The sequence below is a fragment of the Apus apus genome, chromosome 1 (assembly GCF_020740795.1).
Source record: "Apus apus isolate bApuApu2 chromosome 1, bApuApu2.pri.cur, whole genome shotgun sequence".
Classification (NCBI taxonomy): domain Eukaryota; kingdom Metazoa; phylum Chordata; class Aves; order Apodiformes; family Apodidae; genus Apus; species Apus apus.
In genome coordinates, this window is record NC_067282.1 from 17,275,862 (window position 1) to 17,292,273 (window position 16,412).

General features: G+C 43.9%; 1 long non-coding RNA gene across 1 annotated transcript in view; it reads left to right on the forward strand.

Annotated features, from left to right (window-relative positions):
• Positions 1-2,649: 2,649 nt before the first annotated feature.
• Positions 2,650-16,412, forward strand: part of LOC127392051 (uncharacterized) — a 34,311-nt gene continuing 20,548 nt past the window's right edge. The window contains exons 1-2 of the long non-coding RNA XR_007891173.1: positions 2,650-2,833; positions 8,059-8,129. This is a non-coding gene — a long non-coding RNA (uncharacterized LOC127392051). The remainder of the gene's footprint in view (positions 2,834-8,058; positions 8,130-16,412) is intronic.

Here is a 16,412-nt window from a genome sequence, read left to right on the forward strand (position 1 = left end):
ATATCAGGCCCTAGCCTCTCCCTTGCCTCTGCTGCCTTATGCCAGGGAGAGTATTACATATTTAACTGCACATACGAAGTAGAATTAATTGCTCAGGTGAGATTAAGAGACTGTCTGGGGCTGCTTGCTCTGCCCTCCTTGCCCCATCCATCAGCAGAGAGTGAAGGGAAAGACCATGGGCCAAGCTGCCAGCAGCAAAGAGAAAAGTACAGGGGATCTGGACTTCCCTCTGCAGAGAAACATTGATTTATGGGGACTTGCTATTGCAGACATAAATGGATGAGAGTCTAGAGGAAATTTGGCAGCTCAATCCTGCTGTAGCATAGTCAGGTATTCCCATTGCATTTTTTCACATCTGTCCTTTTCCTAGGCAGCAAAAGTAATCTTGCAACCCATTCCTCCTTATCCTGCCATTAAGCCGTTTGTATGGGTGAAGCCTTCTGCTCATTACGTCTGCTGGGGAGCACAGACAAGCTTCTCCTTCCACCCACAGTTTTGCCAGGACCTGCGCCTGCATGTGCCCTGCAAATCCAAATCTCAGCCACACTCTGGGCATGCTGAAAGCTGACAGCAACCTGCCTTCCTAGCAATTAGCTGTGGAAGCAGCATCTGTCCTCAGCAGGGTTTGACTGCAGCTCTTTAGGCCCTTAATGTCCACGGAGTATTTCTGACAGATCAGTAAAAGTAGCCAGGTAAAGCAAGCCTCTTGTGAGTAGGCCTGTGCTTCTTTAATGGGATCCTCTGCTATAAATTTTTAGGGGTCTGAAAACTGGAGAAGGTTGAAAGCCACTAGATTGCTTCTGTAAATAAGCAGAGAATTAAACATTCATATTCTCTGCACCTCTCCCAAACTGAGGCATAACTGGTGTTTCAGCCTCATTTGGAATTTAATTTCTTTTGACATAATCAATTGAGATATTTTAATTTCTTTCTTTAATAGGTCATATTATCATAATTTAAATTAATGTTCTCCCAGTTTAAATATATTTCCAGATTTATCCCTGTGATAATTTCAGCAACTTTTCCAAATCTGAAGAGTCAAACCCTCTGGGGAAGAGAGGGTCACTAGTACTAAATTTGATAAATGCTGAAAGATTGCCACTTGAATTTCTATTATATTCTTTTTTGACATGGTTCTGATCACACATGATTAGCTGTTCTTTTGTTTGCTTAAGCTGGGACTCTGTGAGTGTTGCTTTTGTAATGATAAGCATGAGAAAGACTTTACTCTTTTACTTAAGAAGTGTTTCAGACTGTTGGAATGGCTTGTGGTGTTAAGTTATGACCTGTCAGATAAACAGTCACCACTGAGAAAAAGTACTTTTACATATTTTTGGGAATCTTTGAAAAGTAAATGATTAATAAGTTGAAATTGTAATAATAATTGAAATAATTGAAAGTAATATTTTAAATTTATTGGGTACTTAAGGAAAGGCTCCAAAAGAAAAGCACTTTAGGAAACTCCTCCCAAACGAGTCTTCCCCATTTTCTAGGGGGACAAAATTTCTGCAGCTATCCTACCCACCTCTGTGCTTGGCTCTTCCCACATCTATGATAAATTTTGAACCTCTTGGTTACCCTTAGACAAACTTAGGAGAGGGAGAGGCAGCTCATGGTCCTCTGAGGAGCTCTGCAGGGATGGGGGAGTCCTGAACCAGGGCACTCCAGGTGAGATATGGGCCAGGAGCAGCCATCACCATCCTGTGGGGTCATGGGTTGCACATGGGCTCTGTGTAGGAGGAGAAAAGTGGCTGCTGTATGTTGAGAAAAGTCCTTGTGGATCAAAGCAAAACACATGGGGTCTAGTATAAGGCAGGTGATTAGGGGGACTCAGAGTTATCTCTTGTAGGTGGTGCCAGATCAGCCTCTGGCAGGGACAACTAATTCCTGCCTGGTTCACATCTGTTGAAATGTCCTGACCTAGCTGGACCAATGAAGAATAAAACAACCCTTGCCTCTCTGGACATAGTCCTTGAATGGACAGGGTATTTTGGCTGTGAAATACCTTTTTCTTAGAAGGAAAAAAAAAACACAACAATTTTTAACTCTCAGTGAGGATTAAAAGAAAGCTCATGAACATGAATATTGCATAAGCTAAGTCTTCAACAGAAGGACAACCAGCAGACTTCAGTGAACAGAAGGACCACATACCCCACCCTTGCCCTCTCACCACAAGTGCTTTGTGAGATGAGCTTATGCAGATTCCTAAGTGTTGGTGTAGTCACTGCACATCATACCCACAGGTGATTTATTTTGTCCTACTGCTCTGGTGCAGACATAGAAGCTGTCATATATTTGCACTTTTCTCTATTTGCAATGAAGTCTGTACGACTGGAGATGGGGCTTAGGTCTGGAGCAGGCATGTTTCATTTGCTTATGTTTGTGTTTGGCAGATGTCCCATGATTTGGAGACAGGTTTTTGGAGAACCACACTCTGCATGAACTGCTGTTTCATCCTTCTTCAGGAGAAGCCATCTTTCTGAGTCAAATTTCATGCTGGCAAGCTGCCCTCTTGGCATCAGTTCCCTGGATCTTGCCAGGGTGCAGGGGGTCACATTGCAGGGGTGCAGAGGAGGAGCCATGGGGATTTCTCCTCCTCCCCCCAAGCAGTTCACTGTCCCCTTCCTTGGCTTCTCTCTGCCTGTGACTGTTACAGCAATGGCACCAGAGTAACTGCTGTTAAGCTCTCACGTATATCCTCCTTCAAGATTCTTGATTATAGGTACTTAAATATAACCGCTGTGGATTTTATGATACTCTGGGACAAGATAAAGGAGAATGAAAACCAGTGAGCCAAATGGACCTTCCTCTGCTGTTCAGGGAAGAATTTAAGGTATTTTTTTAAAGGATAATTTATGAAAACCCTGATCAGATTATGCAGCTGTTCCTTGCTATCTCAACATCACCCTCATGAGAGCACTATCAACAGGGCTTGCCAGTAAATGTCTGAAGATCTTTTAATAGTATTTGTCTTTCTGCATCTGGATAAATGTTTTCTGAAGTGAGCAAATTTATATTTGTCCTAAAGAAACTTCTGATACTAATTTTAGACTGTTTCTGCAATTAATCAAAATCATAATATGCTCTCCTACTATCCTGCTAAACATCTCTTATTACCTTCAGCTTTCTGTCTCCACTTCTTCACGGTTTCCAGCTTCAAAAAACTCAACTGCAAGACATCTGACTGAACTGCCCTTTGCTTACTGCATTGAAAATGTCACCACTGAAGATTTATAATGGAAATTTATATTTTTGAGAAAAGAAAAAGAGAAAAGATATCACATATCCCATTGGCAGAGTCTAGGCAGTTGGCCTGGAAGAAGAGGGAAGGCACAGAACAGTCCAGCTGCAGCTGCTGTGGCCTGTGTGAGGACACTGAGTCTCACTCAACACTGGCCGAGAGAAAAGGGAAACACCCCTCACTTTAGGAAGGAATTGGGAATCCTTTGGCAACTCTTTTCCATACAGGAAACAGGAGAGAGAGAAGAAATCTCAGCTCTGCTGTAATCATAACACTCTTAATTAATATGTTTCTGGTGTGTTCCCTAGGAATTGTTTACAATTTAAAAAAAGAAAATTTGATTAATTTTTTCATGATTACCAACCTTATCTAATAATTTGCTCTGCAGTTGTCTCTGAATACCACCAGGTCATTTAGAAACTCAACTTATTGTTTTATTTATTTTAATGGGAAGGACCATTAATAATTTTTTAAAAAAAGTTTCATCTCTGACAGAAGTCTTTTAGTGGGAGTTTAAGAAAATTATTCACAAATGAAATTATGATTTTATTCCAGTGGGAAGGTGTGATATCACATTATTCATTATTATTTCCATGATGCTATAATACTGCACAGCACTTTATGCACAAAAATGAAGCCATCAGCTGGAAAGAACAAATGCTCTGAGGAGGCAATGTATGCAGAGATGGGCAGAAAACCACTGTGTCAAGCCTCAGATCTTTCACATAGCCCCTTCTTCCTTTCTTTGTGTTTCTTCTCCCTCCTTCTCTCTCTCTGCACCCTCCTGGTTTCCAGTCCAAACTGGTTTGTAATGGCCAAATCAGATTAGTGAATGATCTAGAAGAAAATTGCAGTTGTGCCCCAGGACATGCAGGTAGCAGTAGAGGCTAAGATTGGAGTGACCTGGGAAGTGGTGAAGGCGACATGAATTGCATGGGCAGAAACAGCATGAGGAATGGATAGGCTGGTAGCTGTGACTCCTGCTCATCACCACTATTTTTGGTGTCTTTGAAGCTTAAGGGGGCTCTGCTTTGGAGAATCTTCCTATTAATGACACACAGCAAAGCATAAGGGCAGGCAGAGACGCTAGCAAGCAAGGTGCACGTTACTACCTCACAGTCAAGAACTATCCCAAGTTCGTTCCTAGATTCATGCTCGTATTTGTGGGCTCATACTCTATATTCATTAACTGGCGTGTTCCTGTGAATGAAAGATAGGCAAATCCCCACTGGGATACCTCCAGTTTTCTTCTTGCAAAGGAGAGCAGAGTGATGGTTCCAGCTCTTCTTCCTCTAGGTGGGCTTTGGCAGGGAGAAAGGAAAGGGTGGTAGTAACCAGACTATGACAACAAATACTGTTTCAAAGTAAAAAGGAAAAGATTTTTCTTATTTTTACTCTAGTCCCAAATAGGATAACTTAACAGTCTTTTTGTGTCAAGCCATCTTCCTGGATTTTTTTTTGTGTAGCCTTCAGGATAAATAGAACTCAATATTTCTCACTGATGTGAAAATATTTCCTTTCTAAACGATCAGGCTAAGTTTGTGATGAAGTGACCCTAAGGGAGGAAAGGCAGGATTGCTGTGGCTATTATGTCACACTGGCTCCATACAACACCTGGAAATATGGCAGTAGCACAAGGTGAGGCCTATTGATCTCTGATGGGTAGTTTTCTCTGTCCCTCACTTTGCAGTGTAGCAATGAGGGATTTGGGGAAGGGGGGAAGGAACTGTTTTTTTCTTATTTCTGTCCTGCTGCATGCTAGAAAAGGAAAAGACAAGGCACTGTGTTTTGCCATAGTCTGGCAGGTGCCAAGATGTGTGATGGTCCCTGCTTCCCATTGGAGTTCATCCACAGCCTCAGGTCTGCCTCACAGGTTGCTCCATCTCCTGCCCAGAGATTCACTGTTCTGGTTGTGGGCCACACTAGGGACTCTATCCTGGAAGGACCTCTGGGAACAAGCACAGAGGGAAGCTGTCCAGGAACCTCTGTATGATTTATTAGGTTGTCTGTGGTGCTGACCTGAAAGGCACGCTGGCAGCTCAGAAACATGGCATGGCTTGAGGAAACAGGAAAGTGTTCCCTATTTGTTTGACTTTTTTTTTTTTTTTTTTTTTTTTCCTGGGGAGAGCGGGTGGGGAGCTTGTTTGTTTGTTTTGTTGTTTTTTTGGTTTTGTTTTTGTTTTTCCCAAGGAAAATGGTTCAAGTTGAATGTTGGAAGGGTCTTTAAAGATCATCTAGTTCCAACCCTGCTGCATGGGCAGGAACACCTCCCACTAGACCAGGTTGCTCAAAGCCCCATCCAATCTCTTGATGAACACTTCCAGGGAGGGGGCATCCACAACTTTTCTGGGAAAGCTGTGTCAGTGTCTCACCACTCTCACACTAAAGAATTTCCTCCTCATGTCTAAGCTAAATCTCCCCTCTTTCTGTTTAAAGCCATTCCCCCTTGTTCTATCACTACACACCCTGGTAAAAAGCCCCTCCCCCTCCCCAGCTTTTCTGTAGCCCCTTCAGGTACTGGAAGGCTGCTGTAAGGTTTCCTCAGAGCCTTCTCTTCTCCAGGCTGAACAGCCCCAACTCCCTCAGCCTGTCTTCATAGGAGAGGTGCTCAAGACCTCAGACCACTTTGTGGCCCTTCTCTGGACTACAACAGCTCCATGTCCTTCTTATGTTGTGAGCTTCAGAACTGGACACAGTACCACAGGTGGCAACTCACAAGAGTGGAGTAGAGGGGGAGCGTCACCTCCCTCACCCTGCTGGCCATGCCTCTTTTGATGCAGCCCAGGATATGGTTGGCTTTCTGGGCTTCAAGTGCACACTGGCAGCTCATGCTGGCTGATTGTCCTCTTTGCTACCATTGCCTGGTGAAGAACCCTATTAACCTTCCTCAAAAAAGTGCCAATACACTGGAGGACATCATCAGGGTGGAAAAACTCTGGTCATGATACCAATAAATGTCAGTGGTGTCTGCACAAGTAAATGTTTGGGTTGGCTGGGCCTCCCACAAGGAAATAAGGAGTGGTCATAGCAGCCCAGTAAGATTATAGTTTCTCTTGTGGATAAGGATTGGTTAAGGACACCTCTTTGAGGCTGCTACAGTGGCCTGAAAATCCATCATCTTGCTTGGTCAGAATCCTACAATACACCTCCCATGGTTGAAAAGAGAGAGCTTGTGATCAGTAATGTTAAATGCTGACAAAAGAGCTATAGAAACTAAAGGGAAACCTAACTATTCTGCTTTTAATACATTATTTAGGAACCTTGAGATGTGCTGTCTCAGCCTGTGACAAATACTGAAAGCCTTGCTGAATTTTTCCATGGAACTGAATTAAATGAAATTGAATTTGCAATGACATTACAGCTTATTCCTTCACTGATGTGTCAACATTACATGACTTTTTTAAAGGACTCAGAAGAAATTCCTGGTATAGCAATGCAGTGCTGCAGTGAGAGTGCTGCTGATTGCATGTCATGGCTGATGGGAGAAGCATAGAAAGCAAGGCTACCTGCCTGATGTGCAAACAACTGGCCACATGCCCCTGGAACAGCTCCAGGGCTTGGGACATTGATCCTTGCAGAGCTTCTTTGCAGAAAAAGCACATTCACCCCCCAGAGACCCATTTGCTTGGTGGGTTCAACATCATTGTTTAAGGAAGTTTATATTCAATGGAGGGCTGCCTCATTTAATAGTCTTCTGTCATTAGGCTTGTGCTGTGATTGTAGAGACTTTCGGTCCAATGTGCAGGTGAAACTGCAACTGAGGAAGTATGAGAATTAACACTCATAATGACATATTTCTGGAATAAGCATAGTTAAAATTTTCCTGCAGAGCTGATCAGCTCCAAAGACAATACCTAAATGGTTGCCTACAGTTATATACAGCTCTGTTTTGTCAGTCAAGGACAGAAGGGTCACATTTAGCTTTTTATTTAATAGTGTTCTTGGTCTTGCCTTCTGATGTAGAATGTATATTGAAATTTTTGTCTGTCCTGGGCCACACAGTGTTGTTGTGTTGCACATCATTAGTGCCAGATCAGCTTTCAGGCACAGTGAAACCCTTCCTGTAGCTGTGGAGCCCAATTGGGACTATGGGATCTTGGTAGTAATGACAATGAAGTTGTTGACTGTGTTCTGCAGGGAAAGTGGCAGGTTCCTTGCCTGCTTCCTTACGAGGCTGCTTCTCATTCAGTGCAGAAGGGGAGCAATCATGTCAAGTGGAGACAGCTTTTTTTTTTTTAATTAGGTAACTGTATATTTGAAAGAGAGGGGATGTGGAAGATGTGTCCCTGGACTTTTTTCAATGCAAACATATAGGAGAACAGGTTTGTTAATATGAGGAAAATGGAGGTCAGGGAGCAAGTGAGTAAGTCTTCCTTTGCTGTGTTCTGTACCTAGAGAGATACAGAACTCCTCTGGCTCCAGTAATCTGAAGCTGAAGGACTGTGAGAGCCAAAACTGGCACATTTTATATTAAAACCCCTTTCTTAATTTTTCTTTTGAGCTTACTAAGTCACTTCCAAACCCTTTTATATTTCTAGTTCCTCCAGCTTGCTGGTGGCAAGGAGTGTTCAAGTTGGACCACATGAACGGTTTTCTCCATTAAAAAGAATAGGGTGACTTCTCTCATTCTATTTCTTTTTCTCCAGCCTCTAGCAATTTTTGGTGTTCTTTTTGTGTTATAAATAATTTCCAGTTGTTAAAAATCTCTTCTTTTCACTTTCCCCTCTTTAGCATGCTGCTTGTATGCTCAGAAGTATGCTCTGTTGTCATGATTTTTGCTTTTTTCTCTCCAGTTTTCTTACTCTCTGATTCTTCAGCTTGTAGGAGGAAATTCATGGATTCCACATTCAAACATAGTGGTAGGAGAATCAAGGCAGCAGTTAAAGAGGTAATTTTCCCCTCCATCCATTCTGAGTGCTTCCATCAAGCACAAGCTGAAAGAAGACCTTTCTCTGCCTCCCTCCCTGCTTCACACACGTGTATGGTAGAACTTCCTTTTGGAAAACTATTTATTGTTGCAGCACGACCAGGGGCTTCTTCCCATGTCTTGGTGTGCAGGGCTTTTAACAGGGCAGGGCAAAGTAAGGGCTGGGCCTGGAGAGCAGAGCTTTGCAGAGGGGTACACAGGGGACTGGGGGCTATGCTGCTGGGGTGTGACAAGGGGGAGCATTATATACACAAAAGGTGGAAGTGTGGAATAAGACACTATTTGGCCTCTGCCTTTTCATCTGTTGTCCTAGCCAATAACTGCAAACATAGTTGCCGTGATCTGTTTTCCACATGTACAGTTTCAATGTGCAAGAATTGTATTTCTGGTGGGCTGCCATCTCCCCAGCTCTGCAGGCACTGAGCTCACAAACACACTCAGCCCACCCACCTCCCTCCAACTCAGCCCTCCCACCATGAGAAGAATTACCTGTGACTCCTTCCAACAAATGTCTTCAGCCAGATCCCTGAAATGCACCACAGCTCAGCATCCTTTCCTCTCCTACCTGGAAGCCACCACAGAGATGAATGCTGCCTGCATGCACTTTTTCCAGACTCTGGAGAGGGAAGCGGTAATAAGATTGCTTGGGAAAAGACCTGGAGGAGTCCCTTGGAAACTTGGCTCCTTGTCCACCCCTGTCACGAGCTGGTAATCTGCAGGGACGTGATGGCTGGGGGCTGCAGAGAGCAGCAGGCAGAGGAGCAGTGATTCACCCTGCTGCAGGAGCTGCTTTCCCTGCACTTCCCGCTCTCTGCCCCTTCCCGCACCGCACTTCTCAGTGAGGTCTGATGCCCTTCCCTCCCCTGGGGTGCAACGCTGCACAGGGCACTGCAGCTCCTTGGAAGCTTCTGGAGGTCCTCAGCCCTCACTGACTCCTGTCATAGAAAAAGAAAAACGAAAAACAACACCAAAAAGCTCAAAGATATAAAAGATATTTCATATATTTAAATATAAAACGACCAACCTGCTTATAAAGGTTGAAAAGCAGGTAGCATTGGGTTGTGTGTTTGAGTCACTTCAAACTTAGGTCAGTGCAGTGGAGGAGCAGCCTCTGCCTCCCGTTGCGGGGTGGGTGAGGAGGTGGCAGCGGCCGCCGCTCCCCCGCGGCAAGGCCCGCAGATCCTTCGCAGGGCACACGCGGTCCCGTCTGTGCTGCCCGCTCACCAAACCTGCCTGTTTCTATCTGAATGTCAGAGCCCTTCTGCTTTCCAAGCGTCTCACGGTTCCCCGCCCGTGGCTGAGACCAGCGCAGGGCCCGGCAGCTCCCGCCGGGCGCGGGGGGCGGCGGCACCGGGAGCCCCCCGGGCAGCAGCCCGGGCTGGTGTGCGTTCCTGCTGCCCACCCCCTGCCCTGAGGGAACTGCTGCCTGAACGGCTGTGGATGTCCTGGAAGGCAGCAGATTTTGCAGGGCACGTCAGCGCTCGGAAGCTTGCAGGTCTCCTCCCTCATGGCGGTTTATGGTGGTGAGCGAGAAGGGAGGTGGGCAGGGGTTGTGTTACCAGCATCAGCACAGAGCATCCCCCCGAGGACAACTTGGCTGGGTGTGGGGAGCACCCCAGGAGAGTCATGAGGACAATTGTGCGTGTCCAGGCCACAAGCCTGAAGTGAGAGACGATATATGACATTTGGGCTCCCTCCTCCCTCCACATTTACAACCAGCCACCTCTGTGTAAATGTGTTTCCACCGGGAGGTGAAGCAGCTTTCTGGTGCTGACTGAGCTGGATGCACAAAAAAAGTGATACAGCAGGGCTGGGGCAGAGCCTGGTGGAGGAGGTGAGAGCCTGGCTCATTGCTTTGCAGAAGAGGACCCAAGCAAGCATCTGCACATCTTTGTGCAGCTACTCAGGTATGGTGGAGTGATTCCTGCAGAGATAATGACCAGCATGTATTGTCTTCATGTCTCTTCTTTTCCTTTATCAATAAATGCAAAATAATATTCTTTTTAAAAATTAAGCCTGAAATTACTCAGGAATTTAGAAGTTTTTTTCTATAGGTACAGAAGAGCTGTTCTTTGTGCCTGATTACTGGGAAATGTGCTGTGCACATCTTACAGGCAATTGGATATGATGCAAATGCAAATCTGTATTGTGAAGACAGGCAACAAATCAGCTTTTGATCAGCTATGACATCAACTCCTACTTGATGCTTGTGATATTGAGCTGTTCTGATAACTTGAGCTGATTCCTGTAAGTAATTTTTCAAGCTCTCTTCCCTATTTGATCATCAAAGATAGCAGAGTGCACAATTCATGGCCTTTCATATTCATATTTATACTTTCGGTTTATGGTAGGTGAATGCATTTGCCTTTTTAATGAAATATGTGCCCACCCACTACTCAGTTATTGGAATGACAATTAGCCTGATAAATACATGTACTTATCACAACTCATACTCAGGAAGTTCACTCTGAGCCTGTCTCCCTGCTGGCAGTTCTGCAAGGTTTCTGGCTTCAGCATATTCGGGCCACTGGATGTCTCTTCCTTTTGGTACAATTCTCCTTCCCCTACTGCTAATGCTGTTGTGTCCATAGGCTAAAAAGTAGGAGTACATTTTGAAACTGAACACAGCATGAGGCTGCTTTTAAAGGCTTATAGGACAGTTTTCCTTTGGTCTGGGGTATTTTTGTAGGTTATTATCTTGTAAGCATTTTTAAAAGATAGATTTATTTCTTCTTCCTTTTTTTCTCTTTCAATAATAAATAGTGTCATAATCCTTGTAGCAGTTGGTTTGGCTATGATGGTCTGTACTTCAGTGATGACTTGATAAAGCTCAACATGAGCTGACAAAGTGAGTGCTTGCAGCCCAGAGCCAACTGTGTCCTGAGCTTTATCAACAGAAGCATGGCCAGCAGGGCCAGAGAGGTGATTCTCCCCCGCTACTCCCCTCTCCTGAGACCCCACCTGTAATGCTGTGTCCAGTTCTGGAGCCCCTGACACAAGAAGGACATGGAGCTCCTGGAGTGAGCCCAGAGGTGGGCTATGAAGATGATCAGAAGGTTGGAGCACCTCTTCTATGAAGACAGGCTGTGAGAGTTGGGGCTGTTCAGCTTGAAGAAGAGAAGGCTTCAGGGACATCTTACAGCAGTCTTTAAATACCTAAAGGGGGCTTATGAGAAAGATGGAGACAGACAAGTTGGGCATGTACTGATAGGAGAGGGGGAACAGGCTGCCCACAGAGGTGGTAGATGCCCCATCCCTGGGGGCCATTTAATGCCAGGTTGGATGGAGCTCTGAGCAACCTGGTTTAGTGGAAGATGTCCCTGCTCACTACAGGGGCTGAAGATGACCTTTAAAGGTCCCAAACCATTCCATGATTCTATGATGTGCCCATGATGTACAAACTAACTGCAAAGAAACTGGGTTTTGTCATCAAAATGTATGTAGGGCTACTATATGCTCTGAGGTGCCTTGAGATGGCCTTTCCCATAGTTAAGTTTTATTTTCTTTGTATTTTCTGTTCTTTATACACACATTTACAGTAACACCAATTCTGATGTCTTTTTTGACCTGCCATTTTACTTTGCCTCCTGAATTCTCTCTGTCTGTTCTGTCCCTGGTGGAGTGGCCAAGGCTGTGTGTGTTGCTACTTGGGGTCTGCACCCTGTCTTCTGCTCCTACCGCAGCACAGATGAGGTTACCCAGGTATTTAGGGGTTGCATGAACTCACTATTTAGTGCAATTTGGCTGTGTATCAATACAGTGATTGGTGAAAAGACCTTTTTCCCATAGCAACATAATGAGAAGAGGAAAAAAATGCTTTGAAAACACATTACAAGGTTCTCTCTTCCTTTTTGGCTTGCTGTTCCCACATTCAGGTGATGCTGGGGCATGGGGCTGCCTTTCTCCACTGCAGGGTAGAGAAAAACTGCTCTTACCTTGTGTTCTTCTTTACGCAGCCCAATAGCAATTTTGCAGTGTCTCCTGGGCTCTGAGAGATGTCCTTCTGGGATGTCCATTGATCATCATGGCCCTTTCCTTAAGGACTAGAAGGCTGTGCACTGCTGGGATTATAATTCTCATTTTTAATTTGTTTTCTACCAATATTTTAAATTCCTAATGGCATTATCATGGCTTAGCTGGGGAAGAAAGGTAAAAGCTATGCTGGTGTTACAATAGAATAGAATAGTTCCAGCTGGAAGGAACGTACAATGATCATCTAGTTCAATTAATTCACAAGGATTCAGAAACTCACTCTTTCTTCCTTGTAGCTCGTATAAGTACTTAAGAGGGAGACATAAAAAGTTGTGTCTTTTGTCCCTTTCTATGCCAGTTTTAAAGGGAGAAAGCACCGATCTTTTAAATACAGACATGGATACAATTCTTCTTCCTTGCTAATAGAGGGGGATGGGAGATGAAGTTATTACTGTTTCTACACCAGCTCCTGAAATAGATCACAGTCTTTCTAATGACTGTGTTTGCAGTGCTCCGTGCTCTGCCATTTAAAATCCTGCTGGCATTGCATACTCTTATGCCTGTTTCAGCATCATCAGTGGCATTTTTGTCCCTGTCAGCAGCTGCAGAAGAAGAGCCCTTGTTTGCTGGAATGTGTTCCTACGTAATGTCCGTTGCTGGTTGTGTGACACTGGTCCTGGTTTGTGCTGCTGGGTCAGTTATCAGCTCTGACAAGTTGTGATATTCTAGTGTTTTTAAACATTGTAATAAGAAATCTGTTTTTTCCTCCACTGATCCAAATTCTGAGTCTGTATTTTGTTGTGATTTCTAACCCTGGCAATACCGTGATGCTTCTTTTAGCTGTTGCAGGTTGAAGCTTGTTAATGAAACCCATCTGAGTGGTGCTCCTGATTTCCCAGCAGAAAAGGCTGCAATGAACGCTCTGTGTTCAACAGCTGTAACAGCCATCATCTCCTGGCACACATGTGGAGCCCTTCTGCTGAAGGAATCCCAGTCCCACCTCTGCTCAGGATTACTTCTCTTATTCTATTTGCAGCTGGAACTTTCCATCAGCCTTACAGTGTGTTACCCAAGAAAAAACATGCTGAAGTGGCTTCTAATGTTGCTGGAAGAACTGGGGGTTCATTACAAGAAAAAAAGCTGCTTGGCTGCTTGCACAGCCCACCTGGTGCAGGATAGAAAATGACTGACTTCTAGTGCTTCTTGTATTACAGAAAAGAGAAAAAAAAAACCACTGACAATTGTGAGCAGTTCCTGGGCAAAACTTGATACCACTTCCTTGTGCATTAATATGTTGATATGCTGAGCTGTGAGAAAGACCTGATCAAGGGGTGATCCAGCCGTGCACAGATGCACCTCTGGTAATCTGTCTGTGCTAGCTGCTATGCTACTGTTACATCTTTGTGCTGGCCTTTATATATCCAGGTTTTGAGAGAAAATACTCCTGATCTTCCAGTCCAAACCAGTGGACTCCTCTAGTGTTATCTTAGCAGATACAGCAGAGTTAATGAGACCATATATATAGCAACTGTAACATTATTTTGCGACATGGTTTTAGCTTTGCTGCAACATTTACAAGCTGTGCCATTTACATTGCTGTTATTTTCACTTGACTGCTTTCTTAATGGGAGGCAGCAGGAGGTGCTTACTGTGATTAAGACATTCCTAGTTGGGTAAGAGGGGACGGTGCATTTTCAGCATATGAGTATGACTGGGGGATCTCCATGCTGACATTGGCCAGCAGCTCTGTAGAAATGGGATTCTGGGCTGTGGTCAACACTGAATTGTCTATGAATGGACAGCCCCAGCCCTTGCACAACTGAAAGGGGCTATAACTGCTATGGCCTTAAGCTCGTGTGGCTGCACTGAGGATGACCACAGTTCAATAGCCCCTTTAATGCATGTGAAGACTTTGAGACTTTGAGGCCTGCAGTTGCCACTTTTGGAACCCCTGTCCTTAGCTTTTTACATCTGTTTTTGGTTATTCACGCATACATTTGAAATAGATTGCAACTTCTCTGTATGAAGCATAATCCTCTGCAGTCTTGGAACTGTCTTGCATATTGTGCTCAGTTCAAAACAGCTCGTAGGAGGTTTGGCAAATATTGTATTATATCATTCACTACTGTGCTGGGTGATGTGAAGCTTAGCTGAATTACTTGGAAAAAGACAGTAGTAATCAGCTATCATCACACAGAGCATTTCTGTGTTCAAATAAATCAGTTGCCAATTTCTGCCAGACTCCATGAGGAGTCTAACAAATTATCAGCAGTTCTGTCTCAAGCATTTTGAACAAATGCAGCAAATTCTAAAAATGTGTTCTGTTTTCTGAATCAATGTAGGGGCAGACAAATTTGTCTTCTCTTTTGGTTATGGGATTTTTTTCCCCAGTTAGTTTTTCCCATAGAAATTCCCATATGAATATTTCCTGTCTATTGGTGTCTTTGGAGTATCAGCTGTAGTGAGTTAATCAATTTTAGCAATGCTTATTATCTGCAAGGAACTGTTTTTCCATCCCAAAATTCATAGACATTGCAGGGAGCTTGTTGTTCTAGTGTAGGCCAGCCTGCTTATACCTGTTTTCTTAGAAGGTTCACTTGTATCATAATTCCCTCTTTCTCTCATGACTTTTCCTGGCTTTCTTATTTGCAGACAATAGGAACTGCTATAGTATCATGTGTCCCTCTTCTCAAGTCTCTTCAGCATTATGTGAGAAAGAAACTGCTAAAAGACTTTTTTTTTTTTTTTTTTTTTTTACCTTTTTATTGGTGTTTTGTAATGGTAAGATCATGTACTGAAGTTTTGCTGGTAGATTTCTAGATTTCTAGATTTCTCCCAAGGCTATTCCCAAGAGCTTTATACCTGTTGCAATCATTACTATGGGGCTGTGCACATGTTGATCAAACTCTTGACTTCCAGGGTTAAAGAAAACTAATCCCTTTATGGTCTGAGTATGATATGCTCTGTAAATAACTTTGCTGTCTTTCAGACCAGTTAATTTCCTAATGTCTTGTGAAAACCAACTCAATAGGAATAAACGTAACATTCACCTGCAGGGGAGGTTGAACTAGCACCTGAACTAGCAGGGGGTTGGACTAGGTGATCTCTAGAGCTTTCTTCCAAACTTAGCTGTTCTGTTAAGTTTCTTAATTATAGCTTAACTGTAATTTACCCTGTTTTGTGGATATATAGGATCCATCTCATTTTTATATAGTGTCCAGCCTTCAAACCAGGGAGAAAAGTGACAGTACAACACTCAGGATTTATTGGTCACACTCAACTCTCCCTTAAAGTAACGTTCTCTAAATTGTTAACTCTTACCTTATACTTAAGTATATTGCATTGCCACCTGTTGGGACAGTGACTGTGTTTTAAAGATCCACTGCATTTTTGTTACATCTGTAATTACCTCCTTTGGACTGTATATTGCAGGTGCACTGCTCACTGTGTTCCCTGCAGGCAGCTCCTGCTGCACCAGGGCAGGGGAGGGCAGCTGACAAGGTGTGCCATTTCTGGAGCTAGGGAGAGAGATGATGCTCATTTTAGCCCCCCACCCAGATCTCCCAGGACCTTCCTGCTTCCCAGGGCTGAAAGCAGCAATCAAGCAGTCTAGCAAAGATGTCAGGGTGCTGCAGGAATTTTCTGCCGTGGAGGAAAGCCCCTCTAGGAGGGGTTTCCACCACAGAAATCTCAGGCTGCAGTTTCCTGGTGTCTCCATTGTCAAAGGTACGTGTGTTACCTCTAATAAACTTAAGTGATCCTCTGGATATGTAGCTGGACATATGACCAAAATATCTCTGATAAGAAGGCGTAGTAAATGTAATGTGCATTTATTTGAGATAAATTATCATCAGACTATAATTTGTCTTTGAAGCTACATGACCATTTGTAATCATCGTTCTAAGCCATACCATTTTGAGACCTGAGACCTGGGCTGCCTTAAGGGCTTTGCCAGCCTTGAAGGTCAGGCTGGTAGACTAGTCACATAAGAGGAGTTCCTGGAGAATGTATTTCTTCAATCTCAGTATAAGGAAGATGTGTACTCGTGTGCATGTTGGGAAATCTCAAGGCCCAGCTTTGAAAATCAAGTGACAGCAATCATCTTTATCCTGAAGACACCTGCCTGTCCTGCATATTAGATGGGTAGCACTGGACCTTCATGTCTGTTGCTATTTGGAGCTGTGCTTAAAAATTCTGGCACTTTTTGCAAAATAATTAAGTATCGCCATGTAAGAAATAGTTTTCACATTTCTGAGGAACTTTGGTCTTCAG